At 43.1% G+C, this 10,813-nt stretch overlaps 1 long non-coding RNA gene across 1 annotated transcript in view; it reads left to right on the top strand.

Moving 5' to 3' along the window:
• Positions 1 to 5,108, top strand: part of LOC116090408 — a 17,319-nt gene extending 12,211 nt beyond the window's left edge. Inside the window, exon 6 of the long non-coding RNA XR_004118677.1 lies at positions 5,021 to 5,108. This is a non-coding gene — a long non-coding RNA (uncharacterized LOC116090408). The remainder of the gene's footprint in view (positions 1 to 5,020) is intronic.
• The last annotated feature ends 5,705 nt before the right edge of the window (positions 5,109 to 10,813 follow it).

Below are 10,813 nucleotides of genomic sequence, written 5' to 3'. Positions count from 1 at the left end.
TCTCCTCTCCTCTCCCCTCTCTTCTCCTCTCCTCTCCTCTCCTCTTCTCTCTTCTTCCTTCCTCTCCCTCTCCCTATTCCTCTTCCTCCCTCCCCTCTCTGCCTATACTACCCTTTTAACTCCCCTCCCCATGCCCTGAATAAATTCTATTCTATACTATACCATTGTGTGGCTGGTCCCTCTGGGGGGAGGCTGCCAAGACACCCCCTTCTTCCCACACCACACCACACACCCCCATAGAACATATTCTCTCTTTATTTTTTTATAAACACATCAGTGAATGCTTGGGTGAAAGCTATTAGTTCTGCCTGTTGGCAAGTTTTGTGAGGGGTAGGGATTTGGCTTCAGTTATGTGTAGCCAGATATCCTTGGAATACAGCATACCCTGCCCCAGACCTGGTTTAGGGGCTGGAGAGGTGGCTTAATGGTTAAGAACACTGACTGTTCTTCCAGAGGTCCTGAGTTCATTTCCCAGCAACCATATAGTGGCTCACATCCATCTGTAATGGGATCTGATGTCCTCTGCTGGTGTGTCTAAAGATAGAAAGTGCACTCACATATATACAATGAATAAATAAATCTTTTTTTTAAAAAAAAGACTTGGTTTATAGTGTTATGATCTATAAACTATGATGTCTAGGGAGACTCCATTCCCTACCAGGTGCCCTATGAATAGCCCTGGCCTCCCTCTGCCCTAAGTTCCTGAAACTGTTGTGAGATAATTAACCACTTGTTCCAGCTTCTGTAAGCCCACTTATAGCTATGTACATTGGGAGCGAGACAGCTCTTCACATAGCTGAGGAGATTGAAGAAGATTCTCATCAGCTGCACATTGATTCCACAGAAACAAGAGAATTGTGGCCTACACCTTTAAAAACCCTTCCCTTAGCCCCTGCGGACAGCACACCTTCCATTTGGCTTTAAGGCTGTTGCATTGCTAGCAGGTTTTAATAAATTCAGCTAATTACAATTTGAATTGAATCTGTGGTTTATTTCCTGGTGTCTCAAACTCCATAACATTTTTGGATGCTCCAACATGATCCCTGGAGGACCCAGACTCAGGGACAAGAATTGAGATAATTCCTAAGTGAGAGCAAGTCTGAGGTGGAATTGGAAGCCCAGGGAGTCCAAGACCACTGCTGCCACAAATTTAAGGTTGCTAATAGGGGATTGGCCCTAGACAAGAGCAAGTTTCATAAGTTGGAGGCTGGGAGCATATAGCCTAGTGAGCATGCTTAAGGACCAGGCCTGATTTCAAAAATGTCCATAAGGCACCAGCTTCAGGAACAGACCATAAGTCCCAGAAACTTAAGTCATAAGACACCAGCTCTAGGAAGAGACCATAAAATCCAGAACAAGATCATACACCCCCTCCCAAAGAACAGTCAGGAGGTAGCCTCAAAAATGGAGAAATATCTTATCTCAGAATGACCTATCTGCACTAGCCAGCCCTATTTCATATGATTAAACATTCATGACATAGGAATGCAGACCACTGACTACCTATGACCCCCAACACTCACCAATGAAATTTAGATTACCTTATCCTTCTAGAGAGTTCCCTATAAGAACTGTGTGCCTTGTCTGGTGTCACCATTTTAAAGAATGGTTGACCCCTGCATGCTGGTTGTTTCTCTAGAATAAATGCTCTTTGTTTTTACATACTATCTGAGTCTAGGGTCTTCTTTCAGTGATTTTTGGACCCTTACAGCAGTTTTGAGAGGCCCGGGGAGCCCAGACTGCAACTACCACAAATTTACAATTGAAAACAAAACAAAAGTAAATTGCTGGCCCATATGTTCTGAAACACAGACCAGTTGGTGAGTTCTTCTGATCAGTTTTGGAATCCAGATATTTGGAGAGACACTGGGGAGATTGGATACAGTTATAGACCCAGTCTCTAGGACAGAAGAGATATCCTTCTACCCTGGTTCTGGTGTATGCGTGAAGGTATCTACCATGTCTGAGTTTGTTTGGTCCTCTCTGACTGTTGACATACGATACTCTAGTCTCAAAGTCAATGAGCCAGAGGCTGAGTAAGAACCTTAGTAAAAAGACATCACTCTCCGTTATAGCCCCTGCAGAGAAGGACATTCCCTCTTACAATCCACACATTCAGCCAGTACAGGACCCAACTGTGTCTGAAGGGGACTCCAACTGTGGTCCTAAGAACTTATCCCAGTTTGCTCTCGCTTTCATCTGGTTTTGCCCTCACCTCTGCCTGACTGGCTTTTACCTCTGAATACTGAGTCAGAACCCCTCTGTTCTCCCTCAACCCCCTCCGGAGGAAGGAGGCAACAGGGAACAGACCTTACCTTTTTTCAGCCAGTGGTTTGTATAATTGGAAGACCCAGAGACCTCCTCCCTTTTCTGAGAAACCTCAGCCTATTAGAAAGTGTTTTCTTATCAAGCCACCTGAGTTGACTGTAAGCAGCTTTTAGGTATCCTTTTTACTACTGAGGAAAGGGACCAGATAATAACAGGCCAGGAACTGGCTGCAATGGACCCAGGGACTCCAGGGGGTCAATGCAGAGAGATGATCTAAGTGAATATTGTCCTCAACCTTACCAAACTGGGATCTCAACACTGACCAAGGTAAGGGGGCATTCAACACTCATTGCCAGGCCCCACCAACCGCAATGAGATGAGCTTGAAAGTCACCTAATCTCTGAGAAATGGAGAATCTCCTGCTGAGTTCCTGGAGTGTCTCTGAGAGGCCTATTGGAAATTCATGCCCATTGATCCTGATGCCCCAGGAAAACAGTCGGCTATTAATGTTGTTTTTGTCACAGTCGGCCCCAGGCCCCAGATATTGACAGAAAGTTACAAAGTTTAGAAGGGTTCGAAGGAATGAGTAGGTCATAGCTATTAGAGATAGCACAGAAGACTTTTAACAGTGGAGATCCAGATGGAATGAAAGACAGGAGGCTCACCAGGATAATGGTAGCCATGTTCAGAGAAGGATCCCAGGAAAGCCTAAAGTACCTTAGGCACCCAGATTAGCACCTTGCCGTGGTGGAGACACAGGGAGGACAAAAGCCTTCTAGTTCTCACATGGCTTGTCCTCTCCCAGCTTTCCCCCTCCTCTCCCCTTCTCACGTGGCCCAGCTTAGGGTCATATTTACCCTGGACTCTCCCACATGTCTCTGCCTCTGGCTATACTCTCCCTTTTATCTACAGTACATCTTTTTCTCAACCAAACCTAGAAGTGGAATGGGCCTGCCCTTCCTTTTTGATGTCTCTTTTTCATTCAAAGAGTACTTGATAAACCCATATACTTTTGCTCTGTGAGTATGTATCAAAGCCCCTGTAACCTCCTCCATGAGACATCATGGCATTCAAAAAGAATAAGCATGTTGTTCTGGGTAACTTGGGTTCATTTACTAGGGAATGAAAACTTGTATTTGCCTGGGAGTAAACTGTTTCTTTACTTCATAGTTGCATTTTTATGGATACACCATGTGCTGAGAAGGGCTCTGTGTATCTTGTTTCAATCTCCATAATTCCTTGTGCTATGGCTAAATGATGAGAAAACATTGGACAGTGTCAGATTGAAGAGACTTTAGCTAGGGGCTGGAGATGGCTCCACAGTTAAGAGCACGCACTGCTTTCTGAAGACCTGAGTTCAGTTCCCCCTACCCATATCAGATGGTTCATAACCACCTGCAACTCCAGCTCCAGGGGAACCTGTTACCTCTCCTCTGTGGGCACCGGCACTCACCTCATAGGTACACACACACAGGCACATACAATAAAACTACATTTAAAATAATTCATAGCCAGCCTTTCAAAGCTGCATGATCACAGATATAATGGAAAGACTAAGATACTGTCACAGGGTGGGGCAAAGCTAGGGAAATCCAAGTCCAGTCTGGAATTACTTAATTGTTCTCATCCAAGTTAATGCCTTCGTTTTGAAGGCTGTGCTGTACCTAGCTTTGGGGAACCGAAGTGAAGGGGCAGAGTGGGCTTTTTCAAATTTGGCACCCTGACATTGCTTACTGGTCTGGTGGTCACTGCCTGTCTTGTAGCATCCATCTTAACCTCTGTGAGCTCTAAGCCAACAGTGTTTCATTTTCAAAGGGCCTTCCAGCCACGTACTGAAATCAAACTGCTTCTATACAGTTTCAAAAGTCCATTAGTAGGGATGAACACTAAAGTACCTGAGGTTGGATGTGTACCATATGACAGTGTGCTGCTCTTCAAAGGACTGGAGTTTGCTACCCAAAACCCAAATCAGGAGGCTCAGAACTGCCTATAACTCAAGGGGATCAGACACCCTCCTCTGACACCTTCAGACACCAGTATGCATGCATACACACAATTTTTTAAAAGGTGCTAAATTGCTTCAGATTGAGAACCATTGTTGAACATTTGTTGGAACTCTCTGTATCCCTGCTACATTTTGTGAAAGCTAAAGTTTCAAATTATAACATGTATGTATAGAGAATTAGTTTTCAATTGGCATGTTTTATCAGTAACTACACCATTATTGAAAAAGCCGCCTACATGCTGGAAAACAAACTGGATATATTTTTAGGAAACCATAGGTGATAATACACTCCCAAAAGTTGTCCTCTGCCTTCCATACAAGCACAGTGGCAAGTGTGTACCTGTATCCAACCCCCAATCCACAAATCATGAAACCTAAAATTTTGTTTGAAAACAAAACAAAACAAGTTCCAGATGTCATCATTGATGATTCCTGGCACAGTCCTTTAATGCCAACCCTAGGGAGGCAGAAGCAGACAACTTTGTGAGTTCAAGAGCAACCTGTTCTACTTAGTGAATTCCATGTTAACCAGGGCTATATACTAAGACTATCTCAAGAAATAAGTACAAACTGATTTGAATGAGAATTCTCCCTTTAGTCTCATAGCTTTGAATACATGATCACTGGGGAGTGCCACTATTTGAAAGGTTTAGGAGGTCTAGCCTTGTTGGAGAAAAGGGGGGCAGGCCCTTTAAAGTTTCAAAAAGCCCATTCCAATCTCAATCTCTCTCTTCCTGCTGTCTGCAGATCTGGATATAAAACTCAGCTACTTCTCCAGCACAATGTCTGCCTGCATGCTACCATGACTACTGTGGACCAATTCTTTAAAACTAAGTAAGCCCCAATTAAATGCTTTTCTTTATAAGAGTTGCTGTGGTCATATTGTCTCTTCACAGCAATAGAATAGTGATTAAGACACAAGCAAAACAGACAGCAGCAACAACAACAATAAAAACATAAGCTTTATCTGTCCTACTTTGGTTTCTATTGTTATGATAAAACAATGACAACCCCAACAACAACAAAAACCATAACTTGGGGAAGGAGAATTTAATCTAGCTTACAAAGAAAACAGCACAGTATTCAAATCCAAGGTATAATAATTATCCAAAAACATTCAAATGCAAGTCAGGGGAAGTATGATCCACTTGGCTATGGCCTCCCCACGCTGTGTCTACCATGGGAACATCCTCTTTATGGGGGAGGGGAGGAGGGAAGAGGACAACAGTGAAGAACAGGTAGAAGAGGAGAAGAGATGGTTTGGTGACAGTGATGCAGAGACCCTTGAAGACCAAAGCCAGTGTCTCAAGCCTACCAGAACATGAAAACCTGAAGTAAAAGCTAGAAATGCTTAAGATGCCAGAAATCTTACAAAGTTTATATCCTTTATCTGCGAATGAACCCAGGACACAGGGGTGACAAAGGGCTTCTAGTTCTCAGATGGCTTGTCCAAAGCCTTTGTCAGGAGGATCTCCAATCCCTTCCCTGGTTTGAACTTCATGATTTGTAAGCAGAAAACACCCTCTTGAAATTTTATCAGCCACAGAGTCACTGGGAGAACCCCCAAATAGTTTATCCACTGGCAATAAAACAGACTTCTCTGGGCAAGGGAAATGAGAACAAAAATCTCTGTGGGGCAGGTGGAATGGTGTCACCAGACAGAAAAACTGGTAAGGTTGAGCAGGTTAGGGAACCCTGGCAATTCTCATAATTAAGAAAGGTAGGCATTTAATACACTCCTGACCTGGTTCTTGCCCTGGAGCACATGACCACACCAACCAGTTATGTATCCTAGAGCCTAGAGTTCTCTATGCTAATGAGGTATCTAATAGGCCTGAAGAGTTTAGCCAATAAGCTTCCCTTCCTTGGCATCCCCTCCTGCGAAAGGTATTTAATCTCTGGTTCACCCTGAGTAAGTCGCATGTATCCATCCTTTTCTGCCATGAATAAACAGTTTGGACAAGCAAGGACTATCTCATCAAGGACTGCCACTGGGGGAGGCCTTAGTCTTATAGAGCCACACCTAAGTCTGCAGAAGGCCTCTCCAGACTCCTGGCACTTCTCCCCCCCCCCCCACATCAATTTTCAACTTAACAGTTCCCAGCAGTGTCTGGGTGCCCAGGAGTTTGAGAACCGCAGCCTCTGTCCCAGCCTGCGCCATTTCTCACTTGGAGAAACACTGGCTAGGACCCCTATCCTAGGCTGTGTTTTGTCTCCCCTGAAGAACGTGTTGGTGTCTCATGAGTCCAGCACCCAATGGAAAGCAGGAACGTAGCACTAGTGCCTCTGCATTTCACCTCCCCGAGTGGCATTCTGACACCTAGCGGCTAAGCGAAGTGCAGAACCACACTAGTCCACTCTGTGCTGTAAGGTTCTGTACTCCTGAAAGGTGGTGCAAGTGGGCACCCTGTGAAATGGATGGGTAGATGAAGTAAAATTGACAGCTTGTGGTTTCTGGTATTTTTTAAATTAGTATTTACTTGGGGTTAGGGGCTACCACCTATATGGAGGTCAAAACACTTGGGGGAGTTAGTTCTCTCCTTCCACCACGTAGGTTCTGAGGAGCTAACAAGTTGTCAGACTTGGTGGCAAGTGCCCTTACCCCCTGAACCATCTTGATGCCTCTCATGATTCTCAACTTTTTCTCTACAAGACCCTAAAAGAAGCAAAATTAACTAGGGGCTAAAGAAATAAAAGAGGGATGAGAAAGGTTACTTACTGAAACTTCTGCCCAGACACATTGTGGAAACTCGTAACACAAAAACTATAAGGAAGAACTGTAGATGGGAGTAGCTAAATGGAAATGTATGTGTGAGGACAGGAAGTCAGTGCTAAAAGGTAAGAAGAAAAATAGTTGTAAGACAGGTGTAGTTGTAAACACCTGTAATCTCAGCACTCAGGAGGCAAAGGCAGGAGGACTGTGAATTCAATGTTAGCAAGTTCCAGGCTTTTATAAATTATATAGTGAGACTCCGTTTCTCCTGTTACAAAATACATAAGAATGTAGAAGTTAAGTAGTTGGGGTTGGAGAGATGGCTCAGTGGTAAAGAGCACTGGCTACTCTTCCAGAGGACCCAAGTTCAATTCTCAGCACCCACATAGCCGCTCATATACCTATTTGTAACTCCAGATCCAGGGCTTCTGACACCCTTACAGACATACATGGCAAAACACCAATAAACTTATTTTTTAAAGTTTTATATGTAAAAAAAGAAACCCATAAAATAGTTAATTGTTAAGGAATCAATTATGGGAAGTGCAGCTATCTTGTGCTCACAGACAAGTAACCAGGGGCACCAGAATGTTAAACACACAGGTGTTACAGAATATTTGATTTTTGTTCATAGAGCAAAATAATGCAAGCTTAGAAAGATACTACATATGTCAGATGCAGTTCGGTATGTCCTGTAGAGATGTGGTTTGGGTGTGCTTCTAAAACTCTCCTTAGATAAGAATGCTAAAGAATGGAAAGTTCCTGCCTATTTAAGGCAAATTGCTTGGGAGAAGCCTGTGGTCTCTGCTCCTTGACCCCAGGCAGAGCCAGCTAGATGGCCTTGAGCTGCCCTACAAGTGAAATGGGTCAGCTCCCACCATGCAGGTGACTTGGCTCAGCCTGCCAAGGATATAAGGGAGGAGGTAGGGACTGGACCTTTGAAAGGGCTCAGTGGGCTCTTGCTTTGGACTCTCTTGGCTTGGAAGAGCTTCATGGAAGAAGCTCCATGTAAACGAGAGGGATTTTCTTTGGGCTTGCAGGAACAAGAAAAGCAGCTGGTTGGATACAGGTGAAGCAAGATTCGAGGCAGGACAGCTAAGGAGCTCTCGGGTTTGGAGAAGCTCAAGAGAAAGGTAGACTAGCTCGGTAGAATGACACATAGAGATTCTAAAGAGCTAGTACATTACTTGTTGAATCAGGCTTGTAAATAGATATTTTGTATGTAGTTAAGACAATAAAGTTACCTCGCTGAGCTAGCAGGATTTTACCACAGCTCCCACCTCACATGTCATTTATTGGTATAAGTATTATACAAGTATTAAGAAGTTAAGTATTACACACAGGATTTTCCCTTCACCAGAGAGTCATATAATCTGTTATCTGCCCAAAAGGTTGGGAGTGGACATGGTTCATAGCCTGGTGATCTTTGCACTACCTATGTGTCCCAGACCACACCTCCCCAAGACCCTTATTGAGAGCTTGTCAATCTATAGAAATTATCTTTGTGGAAAATGTCACATGAAATGAATCTATAAAATCCAATTTTATGGAAGATGTCACACATACTTACAGAGTCTCCCTGTAGTCATGTCTTAAGATGTATTGTGTACATGGGATTGATTATCACTGGGAAAACTTTTCACCAAATTGTTCTGTGCTTCATTAAGTATGCCCAAATAAATTACTCAGGGTCAGACTCTTGAAGTTTGAACCAACAGTCAGCTACTGAATTGTGTTGAACCAAACTAGCTTTATGCCTCCTGCAGATTGTTAACTTTGCTAGCTGTGGTGATGGCAGAGACCCCTGCAACCAACCAACAATGATAGAAATAATTATAAACAAAAGAATAATATATAATTCTTCCAGTTAGGTATTATGTTCATGGTGCTTTGAATGAGCAATGTCCCTTATACAGATCAGATATTTGATCACTTGGAGCATTTAAGAGGGGCAGCCTTTTGGAGGAAGTAGGCCACTGAGTGGGCTTTGAGCTTTAAACCCTGGCCCTTTTCTAGTTCTCTCTCAGCTTCCTGTGTGACCAGATAGCCTCCGGATTCCACTACATGCTGCTATGCCTCCTCTGCAATTTTGAATTCTCTCACAGGAACTGGAAGCCAAAATAAATTCTTCCTTCTATAAGCTGCTTTTGGTCATGGTATTTTATCCTAGCAACACAAAAATAACTAATACAATTGCAGCTATGACTTTTCTGTGCTGTTATTTGCACACAAAAAAATAATTTGTTGGTTTTTTGAGATTCAGTGTGTTGTGGTTTGAATAGAAATGGCCCCTGTAGGCTCATATATTTGAATGTTTGGTCATTAGTGAATGGCACCACTTGACTGTGATTAATATAGTTGTGGGCTTATTGGAAGTGTGTCACTGGAGTGAGCTTCGAGGTTTCAGAAGCTCAAGCCAGGTTCAGTGTCTCTTTCCCTGTTGTGTGCAGATCCAGATCCAAATGTAAACTCTAGGCTCCTTCTCAAGCACCATGTCTCTGTGCCAACATGACTCTGTCCCATGCCGATAAACCTCTGAAACTGTGAGCCCAGATTAAATGCTTTGCTTTATAAGAGCTGCCATGGTCAGGGTATCTCTTCACAACGATAGAACACTAAGGCATTTGATCTCATGTAATTCAGGCAGCCTTGAAGTCACTGTGTAAGGAGAATAATTTCTGACTTCTTTCATCCACCACTGCTGGGATTATAGCAGTACATTCCGTCATTTACTTTAGACAGTGCTGAGGATCACTCTTAGCAACTAGGCCACACTCCCAGCTCCTGAGAGTTTGTTGTTTTTGTTTTCATGTAATAAAGGGCAATACTTACAACATAAGTAAATACAAAATATTTATTTTAAAGATGTTACATACGTATGGCTCAGGTGGACCCACTAGTTGTTTTGTCCAGTTATTTTTTAGTCAACAAGTCATTTTAACACATGCAAATGGCTTCTTTAAGGAGATAACTAAAGAGAAGTAAAAGTGCTTATTCCCTTTCTTTAAGCATGAGAAGCCTTGGCCTGAAGGTAATTCTCAACAAATTGGCCCACTGCCATTTGTCATCAGTGGCGCCAGACAAAGCCAACACTATCCAAGAGATGCTAAGAATCAGGTTCTTGTTTCTGGAAATCAAAAGGACTGAATGGGAGCTGGTCGCTGTTTTACAAGCACAAGACTATTAATCCCCTTAACTTGCTGTGGATACAAGAACATGTTGTTTCTTTGTAGACCACAAGATTCATCCCTAAATAAATAGAGGGGAAACCCATTCTGTGGCCCACCCCCATTTAACTCAGAAAAAGGCTCCACTGCATTACATTCTTCCCCTCTTACTGAAAGTAGGAAATAGGGAAATCAAAACTTTAAACTTATAGCTTCTACAGAAACCACCTCCAACATTTTGAAATTCCCATGAATTAATTGTAGTAGGTCTTGTTTGAATCTTACTGTAAATAGGTGAAAAACCTATTTTCTATTGTTTGTGTGTACACACACACATATAGAGGGCAGAAAGTAACCTTGGGAGGCATCTACCATGTTTTGAGAGAGGGTCTCTCATTTATCAGGTAAACTAGGCCGGCCAGTGAATGCCTGGGATCAACTTGTCTCTCTCTAATTGCCTCCTCAGCCTCAGAATTATAAGGGACACTACTGTGCCAGGCATACTGTTATATGGGTTCTGGGAATCAAACTCAAGTTAAGCACATTCCCACTTTCCCACTTGAGCTACTACTCCAGTCCCTCTCCCAAATTACTGTCTTTAATCTAAGACCTTAGCAAATGTTGAGCACTGTGCCTGTGAAAATCAGAGGCTTCTACCAG

The sequence above is a fragment of the Mastomys coucha genome, chromosome X (genome assembly GCF_008632895.1).
Source record: "Mastomys coucha isolate ucsf_1 chromosome X, UCSF_Mcou_1, whole genome shotgun sequence".
Lineage (NCBI taxonomy): Eukaryota > Metazoa > Chordata > Mammalia > Rodentia > Muridae > Mastomys > Mastomys coucha.
This window is presented reverse-complemented; position numbering and strand designations above follow the sequence as displayed.